This window comes from Globicephala melas, chromosome 13, assembly GCF_963455315.2.
Source record: "Globicephala melas chromosome 13, mGloMel1.2, whole genome shotgun sequence".
NCBI lineage: Eukaryota > Metazoa > Chordata > Mammalia > Artiodactyla > Delphinidae > Globicephala > Globicephala melas.
In genome coordinates this window covers 71,486,130-71,497,720 of record NC_083326.1, presented here as the reverse complement: position 1 = coordinate 71,497,720, position 11,591 = coordinate 71,486,130, and the positions used below count along the sequence as shown (strand labels likewise).

Here is an 11,591-nt window from a genome sequence, read left to right as displayed (position 1 = left end):
GTAGTCTGTCTGGAGCTCCGGAGGCCCTTGCTGGGAGCAGACGTGCTTCCCACAGCTGCCCGGGGCCCACATGTGCTCCTGGTTTGTGCTCAGACGGTGAGCACAGCTCCCAGCTCCCAGAGGGGCGGGTCGTCCCCAGCAGGCCTCGCCATCAGCCGCCACCCACGACAGGCAGGCTCCCCTGACAGCCCCGCTCCACGCAGCTGGCCGCCCCCGCCCTCCGGTCAGCCCGGTTTCCTGCCCCTCCCTCTCTCCTCCCTCCAGCTGTTTCTCTGGCAGAGGCCTGTCCCATTCAGGACAGCAGCCCTGGTGAGCAAAGAGCGCAGGAGCCTCCGGGGGATGAGAATGTTCTAGGGGGGCTGAACGCTGGGCTATTTGAGGGGCCCTTGAATGAATGGATGCACTGCTTTCTGGGCAAACGGCCACAGCCAAAGGACAGTGTGATTTCAAGAAAGAAGTTGGGGAACACGGGTCTCCTGCACAACCTCGAGTGGTCTGAAGTCACCGAACGCTTGGGAACACCTGGGCAGAGGAGACCGGCCACAAGGTATCACGCTCCGCTCTGACATCACCCAGAGGCGCCAGGAAAGGGGAAATGGTAATAGAGAGAGAAGTTCTTTGGTTCTTGGTAAAATGTAATTTTTGTCAAAATGGAAATAGCTTTATTATGATTTTCAGATTTCCAAAGTAATGCATGCTAATTGTAAAAAACCAGCGAGGTCACCATAGTTATAAGAGCAGCGAGCTCAGTGTTTCCCTTCGGTTGATGCTCACAACCACCCTACAAGGGAGATGCTTTCATTGTCCACATCTTATAGGTGAAGAAACTGAGAGTCAGGTTGGGGGGGTGCGGGGCTGGGCGCTGAGATCCAAGTGACATGAGAGTCTGCATAGCCCACCTTCTTAGCTGCTGGACTGTCCTATCGCTCAGCTATGGAGAGGAAAGAAGGGGTTCCTAACCCAGAGGTGAACCTTCGGGTGCCCCTCTGTAGAACTCTCACTCACCCTCTCACTACTTGACCTATGATGTTTGTTGAGTGCTTACAATGTACCAGACACATAGGGGTATCTAGATGTGGACACACCCATGCTTTTCCAACATCTCGTTTCGTACCTTACCTTGTCCTTAACCACAGATCATGAACCTGCATCTGTATTTTCTATGTTCCTCCAATATACATTTTAATGGCTGCACAGAGAGGGCGAGTTGGGATTTATTAATCATTCCTCCATGTGGTTGCTTCTTCTTCCTCTTTTTTTTTTTTTCATTATTATAAACAGCACTGCAAAGGCTGCTCCTAGTACATCATCTCTGCGTGTTTGGGCCTATGGATACGTTTCCTAAGGTGAATTCGCTGGCTCACATGTTTGCGTGTTTTTAAGTCTTTTGAGGCTATCGCTCTGGAAGGTTGTGCCGGCTTGCACTCCCCCGGCACAGTATTGGGGTGTGATGTTCTCACAGCCTCACCCACACTGGTTGCTACCCATCTCCTAAAACTTCCCTGATGGGAAAGGTGAGAATAACATCTGGCTGCTTGACTTTGCACTCCTTCATTCATGCTGAATAACCTTTATAATCTTATTGTTCATTTTATGACTATCCTGCTCAAGTCTATTCCCATTTGTTCCTTGCTGGCATGTTTGTCTCCTTTCTTATTGATATTTAAGAGTTCTTTGTATATGAAGGATATGAACCCTTTGCCAGTGGTATCTGTTGAAAATATTCCACTCCCCTCTCTGCTTTCAAATTAGCACATTTTAAATGGGTGAGCCATTTGGACCAGCGTTTGGCAAAGTTATGAGCAAACAGCACATCATTATACTCAAGTAACTGTTACTTGATGTCAGTCTGATCATTCAGACCTATGTGGTTCAGAGAGGCCAGCAAGCAAGTGGCTGAGCCGTGGGCCTACCTTCTCTCTCTATGCAAGGGCCCAGCCCCCAGCTTCCTTTTTGTCATCCCTGACCTCCTTTTCAAGACCTGTGGTTCTTGCTGTCGAATTACACTGAGTCGAATTAGACTCAGGACTTCTCAAAGGGCAATCCTGGGACCACGAGCATCAGTTTTTTGAGTCAGAATCTCTGAGGATGGGGTATAGGAGTCTGCATTTTGAATCAGCACCCCCAGTGATTTTGACACACCCTAAAATCTGAGAACAACTGAGCTAAGTGTCTTTTCTTTTTGTCCTTTGTCCAAGTTTCTGGGTTCTTTGTTGCACACTGAGGCTTCTCTTTTTCATTTCTAAGCAAATATCTATGCTCTTCTGCGAGTCTGCATGCCCTGTGTCAGCAGCTGAGGCCAGGAGACAATGGTGGAGAAGAAGCAAAACTTGGTCTTGTACCACAGACAGTCAGACCACATCATCCAGCATTCGGGCTTTGATGTTAGTTTAAGCCACAGAGCCCTTTCTTCTGATGAAAATATATGGAGAAGTGCAATTTGAAGACAGATAAAAGTGATGTTTTTCTAGTAGAAACAGAAGTGGAGGACCCCAGACGGCAGCTCACTGAACCTCACCCTCACTGCCGAAGGGCCTCTCGGAATCCTCATGGCTCTCGGGGGCAGGTTGAAAACTGCAAAATCTACTCCAAATTGTTCAGACACCAAAGTTCTTAACCGTTGCTGAATTTGCTGTGTGACCTCAGGCAAGGTACTCTCATTCTCTGGCCCTAATCGTCTCATTTGTAAAGAAGGAGGTTGAATGTTGTATTAGGGCAGTAGGTGCAGGAACAAACAGACCCAAGCACGTATAATGGCTCAAACAAAACAGACGTTTGTTGTAAGGCAGGTATTTGTGAGTGGAGGGTTGTCCTCTTCCACACGGTGATTCAGTGAGCCATCTCACATTCCGACTAGCCCTTGGACATCATCGCCAAGGAAGGAAAGCACGGAGGGGGCATGTTTGCTTCTTAACTGTTTTCTGCCACACACGAGAACTAGTCATGTGACCAGTCTAGTTGCAAAGGAGGCTGTGAAATGCAGCTCTTGGCAAGGGTGGCTCTTTCCCATCTATGGCTGTGTACTGTGGAAGGGAGAACGAGTTTTTGTGGACAGCTAGCTGTCTCTGCCACAAATACGGTGACCTCTTGGGTCTCTTCCAGTCTCCGATTCTAAATTTTCATTCGTTAATCTTAAAGTTAACATGGTGATGTTGGACCCACAAATACTTTCCTATCCTCAAAATAATCCCCATCAAATAGACTGAGTAAATTCCCACATTCCAGGCCCCCTAAACATGGATTTCCTTGAAACCTAGGCAACCGCCATTCTCTTTCCCTCCTAGAGAAAGGAAACAAAAATAACAATGTTGTTGAGCAAATCACATTGATGAACCAAAGGTTTTTGTATCCACTATCTCATTGAATCTCCCTATAACACTACATGGAAAGGCTTCATGATTAGCATTCCCCTTTTATAAAGGAAGAACATGAGTCTCAGAGAGGTAAACGGACTTGCCCAAAGTCACACAGCTCATAAGCAAAAGAACTGGGATTTGAACTCAGAAAATCCAACTTCTGTCTTAGGGTCCTGCTGCACATTGGAGTGCATGTGTGCAAGGCTGCGTGTGTGTGTGCCAGTGCATGTGTGGGGTTAGGGTAGGGGTTTTCCTCGGGCTGTATTTCCCCAGGGCTGGGTATAAGGAAGTGGAAGTGAAGGAATCATTGTCCAAGTGCCCAGAACGGGCCAAGCTTGCTGTTTAGAAGGCAGCCGGGGCGTTGTCTTGGGCCGAGGAAGCCCACTGTGACTAAGTATTATAGTCACTGGCCAGAAAAAAGAGAAGGGGGTGGCGTGTGAGGACACAGCTGAGGCTGTGTGTGGGTCCTGGATGCCGCCGAGGCCTTAACTGGGCCAGGTGCATAGTAGGTGCTTGTGGCTGATTTCCTGCATAAACCCACCGAGGAGTGAAAGCTGTACCTGTGCGAGAACCTAAGATGGGGCAGCCCAGTCCCTGTTTTTAAGGCCTTTGGGGGAGGGGAGGCAAACTTGTCACATAGACTTTTATTCAGTCACTCAACAAACATTTAGTACCACCTGCTCTGTGTCTGGCACTCCACAAGGCAGGGTGATGAAAAAGACAGGATTCCTGCCCTCATGGGACTGTGGAGGGGCTGTGAGGGTAGTTACATTGGCCCCTGTATTAGATCTGACGGAAGTGAGGCCCTGATTGGTTGAGCGACATTCCCAAGGTCACTTGGTAGGATTAAGACCCGGGGCTCTGGTTCCCAGGTCAGGACTCCTTATGTGCCCCTGGCTGAGGGCGAGGCCCTAGCTTCGGGCCTGGGATGCAGGGTTGGTTTCTGGCTCCCAGGACGTGCTGTTTTCAGGCAAAATTAGGACACCAGTTAATTTACAATACTTCTCTTTTGGAACCTCTATATTTTTGCAGCGTTGGGCACAAGCATGATAGAGGAAGAGTAGAATTTCTTGCCCTGCTGGGTGGAAGCCAGAGGCCATGTTAATTCTACACGGTGCTGTCAAAGAAAGAAACATTAATGTCAGGCTGCCATCGGCTGACAGCATGACATGGCATGAACTCCACAGCCACCTGCTCTAGGGTTCAGACCCCGTCTCTGCCCTCTAACCTCCCTCCCCCTCTGAGTCCTCATCTCTAAGGGGGGGATACTCTCAGGGTCTACCACTTCACAGGGTTGTTGGAGGTTGAACGAGTTAATATACGTAAAAATATACACGAGCACAGCACATGGCCAGCTCACTGAAGGCGCTTCTATTTTAATTCCCGGGGAAGTGGGCACTGATATTCATGTTTGTACACAGGGGGTGATGTGGGCATCTTGTGCCCTGTGACCTCGGGTTCCCAAGACAGGAAAGGTCATTTCAGTCAGTCTCCTGGCTTCATGCCTTGCCCCATGGGGGAGTCCTGGGCTCCGTGGGCAGTGGGAGGGTGTCCCACCCACCATAGACACACTCTGGCAACCTTGGAAGTATCAGCAGCTGACTCAGCAGAAGGGTCAGCTGCTATCCACGCAGAATGTCAGAATCGGTTCTGCTTTCTTGGGGTATGTGACTTGGGTCCTCTGATCTTGGCCCTGGGATCCCACTGAGAGCAGCTCTTGTGCAAGGAGGTGGGTTGGGTGGGTGGGGGGTGGGGCATCTGGTGCAAGAAACAGTGGCTAGCGTGCTCAGTATTTCCTCCTGGAGCTCAGGGGTCAGAGACACAGGAGGCCTGGTGGGGTGTAGCCAGGCAGACCTGGGTTCTGGTCTCTGAGCCTCAGTTTCCTCTTGTTTCAGAGTTGTTGAGTTCTTCAGTGTTCAGTCAGTGATCTGGGGGTGGTGATTAGGGTCAGGGGACATTAAAAATATGCCCATCCCTTGTTATCAGAATTTGTTTGAACAGTTTCCAGAATGTATGAATTCCGGGGCGTGGGATGAACAAATTGCTCAGATAGTCAGTGTATGAGCCTGTTGCTGCTATAACAACCACTGCAAATTTTGTGGCTTAAAACCATACACACTTATGATCATACCTTTCTGGAGGTCAGAAGTCTCAAATGAGTTTCACCTGGGCCTTTCTGACCAAGGCCTTTTTGATTGTTGAAGATACTCCCATCAGTGCCTGCCTGGTGCATTCAGCGCCCGAACTACCACGGGAGCAAAGAGGGGGTAGCTTTGATCGGGGCAGTCAGGAAATAGTGTCTGGAGAAGGGAGCATGCACCTGGGCTGGTTCCAAGGATGACTGGCCTCGAGCGCCTGGAGGAAAACTTGGCCAGAAATAAAAGATATTTCTGGCCGGGAGAGCAACGTGAGCAGCTTGTCGAGCGAGGACTATCTGATGCGGCGAATGGAAGCAGGGAACGGCCGGAGGGAGCCTGGATGGTCTGCAGGGCCTTGAAGGTCCCATGCAACTTGCTGCATGGTCCAGTACGCCCCATCTCACCGGAACAGCATCTTGTTGTCCCCAGACCCTGCCCTCTCCAAACTTGGTGCTTAAACTTGGACATTTGGACGAGTGAAGATTCCAGACAATCTCAAGTGAATTGAGTTTGAAATTCCAACTTGGCAGAAGGGCATGTTGGTTAGTGGCTTCATCTCCTGGGTTGTCTGGTCCAGAAACCAGGTCAGAGGAGAGAATATTTCTTTGCATTGGTGGCTTTCTCGGCCACCCAATGTTGGGTCTCTTCTCCTAGCACAGCCAGGACCTGCTGACAGCTGTAGGCACGGAACTTGGGAGAAACGAGGTGTTTCCTTCAGGGTTAAAGAGAGTTGACTTAGGGTGGCACCTGTGGCCAGCCCGGGATATGTTTACTGCGGGGAGAAGGACTTGGCCGCTGCCCGCTGGAGCCAGATGAACCGGGCTGGGCATTGAAGGGCCTGCTGGCCCCTGCCATCGCCTGGGGGTAGAGCTGACTGATGTCAAGAGCAGGTCTTCGGGGAATTCGGGCAATTTTCAGTCTCTTTTATGACAGATGCGACTCACAGGGGGCCTTCTTCAATGGTCAGGGATCTGGGTCAGGAAGAAAAACGACATCCCTTGAGTAAGAAAGAAACGGCCACCCGGGGTAGAAGCGGGACTCTGCCAGCTCACGGACCTGTTTTGAAACCCACCTCTGCCCTCGCTGGCTGTGAGACCTCGGAGAGGACACTTAACTTCTCTGAGCCTCAGTCTGCTCCACTGTAAATTGGGGGTGATTAAAGGTTTTTCCTCACGGGGTGGAGGGTGTTGGCTGGCTTACGTGAGATGCAGAGTGGCACAGAGTTGGGGCTGAAGACCAACTGTGGCCTGAGCATGAAGGGCTGCCTCAGGTGGTGGGCGGAGCAGCGGGGGTCCTGAGCTGTGAGAGGCTAGAAATGCCAGGTGTGGACGGTGCCAGGGTCGGAGCTTCACCCCAAGCTTCCCCTCCGCTTCCCGGCTTGGCCTGAAAACACGGCGGGGTCCGGGTAGAGACCCCAGATCACAGGTCTTTCTTTTCCTGGGACCAGTGGGGCCTGACTGGCTTAAATGGGCCTTTCTTTTTCTGTGTTTCCCTGTCCTCCTGTGAAAAACCTCTGACATGAGGGAAATCAGAACCCGGGCCCTGGGGAAGGGTAGGGCAGCTTCCCTGAGCCTGGCTGGGCGATGCTGCTCATCTGCCCCGTCCCACTGGGCTGGCCCTGGCTCCACGCATCCTGTCTGCTCCATAATCTCGGCCCTCTCCCAGCTCTGGCAGCTCACACTTTCCAGGGGGCTGGGAAGCCAGCAGCGCCCCCAAATTCCTCCTTCCAAGAGCTTTTTGTATTGTTTCCACTGTCTGAAGGGACAGGTAGCTTTCATTCGCCGAGACCACGCTGGACTTCTGCCCAACCCTGCTTCCCACCGCCAAGATCCTCTTCGGGGGCCAGTCATTCCTCTGCTGGTGTCACACAGACCCATCAGAAATGTGGGAGATGGGGCAAACTGTCCCATTTTACAGCCGAGGAAACTGAGGCCTGGAGAAAACATGTGTGCTCACCCCTCCTCCATTCCCTAATTCACAGCCTCCCTCTCTGCCTTGGGAACACGTCCCACCTCCAGTGGCCCTGGCTTTTTGTGCTTTGATGGGGCCCTCAAAGTAATGGTTCAGTTTGGAGTAAGGCAGACCTGGGTTCGAATCCTGAGTCGCTTGATGACCAGCTGGGTGATCTCGGGTCGGTTCCTCTCTCTCAGCCTCAGTTTCCCCACTTGTAAAGGAGAGTGTTGGCAGGTTCTGCCCTGAGTTGTGTGGTGAGAATTAAAGGAGATAATCCATGTAAAGGGCTTAGCACTGGGTCCCGCACTTAGTGGGTCCCTGCAAAGACTTCTGGGCCCTGAAAATGGGGTACGTGGCAGGTCCTTGGTAAATACTTCCTGAAATGAGATTGAATTCTTTAATCACCCCCTTCTGCTCCAACCCCCAGACTGTTGGCAGTCATTTTTTTCCTGTGAAGGATGAGGCTCAGAGATTGAGGCTCAGAGAGGTTAATTGTCTCCCTAAGGCCACACAGCTCACAGCGAAAGGAGTCAGGCTTCTGAGCCTTGCCCTTCGTTTACCTGGACACCACAAGGGCTGTTCCTATTCTCCTGGTCCCTTCTCCAGAGCTCACCTACCCGCCTCCTCTGTGATTTCCAGGCCTTTCCGCTGATGCCACAGACTCTCCCTCCACCAGTCAGGGTTATCTCATTCATCTTTGATAGCTCGATCAACACATGAGTCTCATGCCCCATCCCTCAGAAGACTCTTCTCCTCCAGACGTTCCACTGAAAACCAAAGGGATCAACTCCTTCACGCTGAGGCGTTTGCAGCCGGTGACAGCTCGCAGGAGAGGAGTTTGTGAGGCTGGTGCCTTAAGCCAGCACAGCGTGTCCACAGTGGTGGACCCTCAGGCTTTTGGACACGGGGGAGGGGAGCCTTTGGCCTGGGATCTTCCTGGAGGTCAGTAAGCGGCAGCCTCCCCTGCTTCAGGAACCTGAGGACAGGCAGTGACTGAGTCAGTTCCATAGACGTCTGTGTTACCACTTCCTCATACCTCCACTGGGACCTCTCTGTCCCTCCCTTTTCTTGTAGAATTGCGTTGACTTTTTTTTTTTTTTTTTTTTTTATAATGGGACAAAGCTGCATATCAGCGGAGCTCAGAGAAACCGAACAGGCCTGGGCGGCCGTGAGGGTGAGTGTTGCAATCTTGGCACACCCACGTCTACACTGCCTGCCTGCCTGCCTGCGGCCTTCTGCCAGAGCCCACAGGCCGCGGTGACTGAGGGTGGTTAAGGCTGTGTCCTGTGACCTGGATGAAGAGGCTGGGGTCCCTCTCACCTTCTGCTGAACTGGTAAAACTGTTCCCTCACTCGGGCATCCTTCCTTCCCTGTGTGGGCATTGGAGCCGGTGCCGGGAGACCAGGGGGAGAAGCATGGCTCGTCAAAGTGTGTTTGGAGAGGCAGGATGGCACGATGGTCAGAGCTTCTGGAATCCGACTGCTTGGCTTCAAATTCCTCGCCTTCCTAGTTCTGCAGCCTTGGTTTCCTCATCTGTGAAATGGGAACAACACTGCCTCACAGGGCCTTTGGTGGGGGGGACATGGATCTAGGGGAGGGCACATTTTATTTTATTTATTTATTTATTTATGTTTTGTGGTACACGGGCCTCTCACTGTTGTGGCCTCTCCCGCTGCGGAGCACAGGCTCCGGACGCGCAGGCTCAGCGGCCATGGCTCACGGGCCCAGCCGCTCCATGGCATGTGGGATCTTCCCGGACCGGGGCACGAACCCGTGTCCCCTGCATCGGCAGGCGGACTCTCAACCACTGTGCCACCAGGGAAGCCCTACTTTATTTTTTATCTTTGTTATTTTGGTATTTGCCGTGCCATTTGTTTAAAGGAAAGAACCTGGGGTTGGGGAACTTGGAATTGGGCGTTCATGTGGGGGACGCACTTAGCTGGGGTCCCAGAACTCGGTAAGCATGTGGCGTTCACGACTCTGTCTCTAGGTGTCCATGTCCCCGGCGATGGGGCAGATTTAGTGAGAAGCTCTGCCCCTTTCTGCTTTCTCGCCGTGGCGCTTTGGCAAGTTGCTGTGCCTCGCTGAGAGCCGTGTTCTTGAAAACTGGGGCTGCGTCAGCTCCATCTCTGGTGGTTGTAAGGATGCAGGGCTGACATCAAAGGCGGCCCTGGCCCTGGGGCAGCCATCAGTTCTGGAAGCGCCTGAAAGGCCTCTTCGGGTGTCATCTGGCTCCCCCGGGGTGGGGGCGGCAGTGGTGTCCGGCTGGTTTCTCCCCTAGGATGTCATATGGAAATGCTGGGGGCACCCCAGACACTCAAGTTCCTTAGGGGGCTCTGAAGCTCATGGGGTGCGGAGCAGGGCCACCGTGGGGAGCTGAGTAGAAGGCCAGCTGCCTGGCCCCTGCCTTCTCAATGCACCTCCTGCTCCCGGGACCCCTCCACCCCTTCTGGCTCTCCCTCCACTCCTCTCCCCTTCCCCCTCCTTTTTTCGGCAGCCAGTGCTCTGAGCCAACCGACATCTTCCAGAGCTGGAGTGGATGGAGCATCTTTGGTCAAAACCAAGCACTTACCTGCACCCTGAATCATGGGCCCTCGTTAACCCTTAGTGAGGGAATGAACACGTGAGCCGCAACAGCAGAGGGCCAACCCCTGATATTTTGGGGGACAGCATCTGGGGCATCACTTGAAGTCCCCTCTTTCCCTTACGCAAAACCAACCCTCACTAAAGTTATTTTGAGGTCGTGTGCCTTATTTTTAAAACACACATAATTCCTTTGAGGGCATACGCTTTGTAAAAAAGAAAGCATGGGACTTTTGTGTTCAACACCGTAATATTCCCGTCCATTTAAAGACCAAAATTGTGTCCCTTGGAAATCTTTGGCTCAGCTCCAGGGAGAGCCCCTCACCTGATTCCTATCTCTGTAGTTCATTTGGAGAAACTTGGGGTAGAGAATGCATGGATCGTCAGGTCTGACGGGGGACACTCACAGACAATTGAGTCCTCTTCCCTTGCTTCTCCACTGTGTAGGTGAGGAAACAGAGGCACAGAGAGGTTAAGTGACTTGCCCAAGGTCACACAGCTGCTAAAGGCAGAGCCAGAGTTTGAACCCAGATAGCATTAACCACAACACTTGCATTCCCAGAAGAGGAAACTGAGGCCCAAACGTGATGTCAGAGAAAGAAGCCTGGGTGTCCAGGCCATTTCTTCAGCCGTGCTGGCTCCTGAGCTCAGGCAGGGTCTGAGCCCCATGTCCTCAATGCTGGACCAGAGGGCATCTTCAGGGTCATCTGAAATATCTACAGGTTCGAGGCTCAGAGAGGGGAAGAGATTTGTGCAGATTCTTTGAAAATTAGGAGCAGAGTTGGGCCTGGAACTCAGGCCTCCTACCTCAGCGTGGTTTCCCTCCGGGGAAGATTCAAGGATGTGGGTTTGGACGGGAAGACAGAGCTGCTCTGTGGGTCTCAGTTTCCCCTGATGTCAAAAGGGGGGTTGAGAACCCCGGCCCACTGGAAACTGTCTGTGGCCAAGTTTTTACCAGCCTGCAGAGAAATGAAAAGAGAGAACACAGACAATCGAGTGATTGTTTTATTCATAAAGTGAAGTATTTTCAGCTGAGAAGGATGAGTCCATGTCTCATCGATTTTTGTCAGTATTAACATACCGTTTGTTTTCTGAAATGGTGAAGATGGTCAAAGACAGTTTTAATTCTGCCGTGCCCTTACTTGGCAAACCTAGAAAAGTGGTAAGTCTAGGACAGTCTCAGAAGCGTTTGGGAAATGTAACTGGTTCAGGAGTTCGCTTGAGCTCAGAGGGTCTCTTGGGCTCCTTTGAGGTGAGGGAGGGCACGGGTGCAGCTGAGGTGGGGCGCCCAGAAAGAACTGAGAAATTGGGCGTGGAGATGAAGGCTGTGGCTGCCAGTGCCAGGGCTGGACTTCCAGAGAGGAGGACGTACCTGGCACACCATGGTTTCCCCACAGGGGCAACAGGATGCAATGGTTGCATGTGAGGCCTCCGTCACGACTCAGAGTCCAGGCAGTGGGCGGGGAGGGAGAGGACTGGGGGAGAGAGAATGAAAGGGGGAGATGCTGATCATGGGTCAGAAGGACACAGGAGGGGGCTGGGAAGGGGCGCAAGGAGCCTG

The 11,591-nt window shown here is 52.1% G+C and overlaps 1 protein-coding gene across 3 annotated transcripts in view; it reads left to right on the top strand.

Moving 5' to 3' along the window:
- The first annotated feature begins 307 nt into the window (after positions 1 to 307).
- CMKLR1 (chemerin chemokine-like receptor 1) overlaps positions 308 to 11,591 on the top strand; it is a 40,403-nt gene continuing 29,119 nt past the window's right edge. Inside the window, exon 1 of one of the 3 annotated variants that reach the window (XM_030860663.2) lies at positions 308 to 547. The gene's annotated coding sequence lies outside the window, so the exon portion shown is untranslated. Of the gene's footprint in view, positions 599 to 8,614; positions 8,782 to 11,591 lie in introns of those variants that run through there. The other 2 variants (XM_030860664.2, XM_060310433.1) reach the window with 2 other exon arrangements.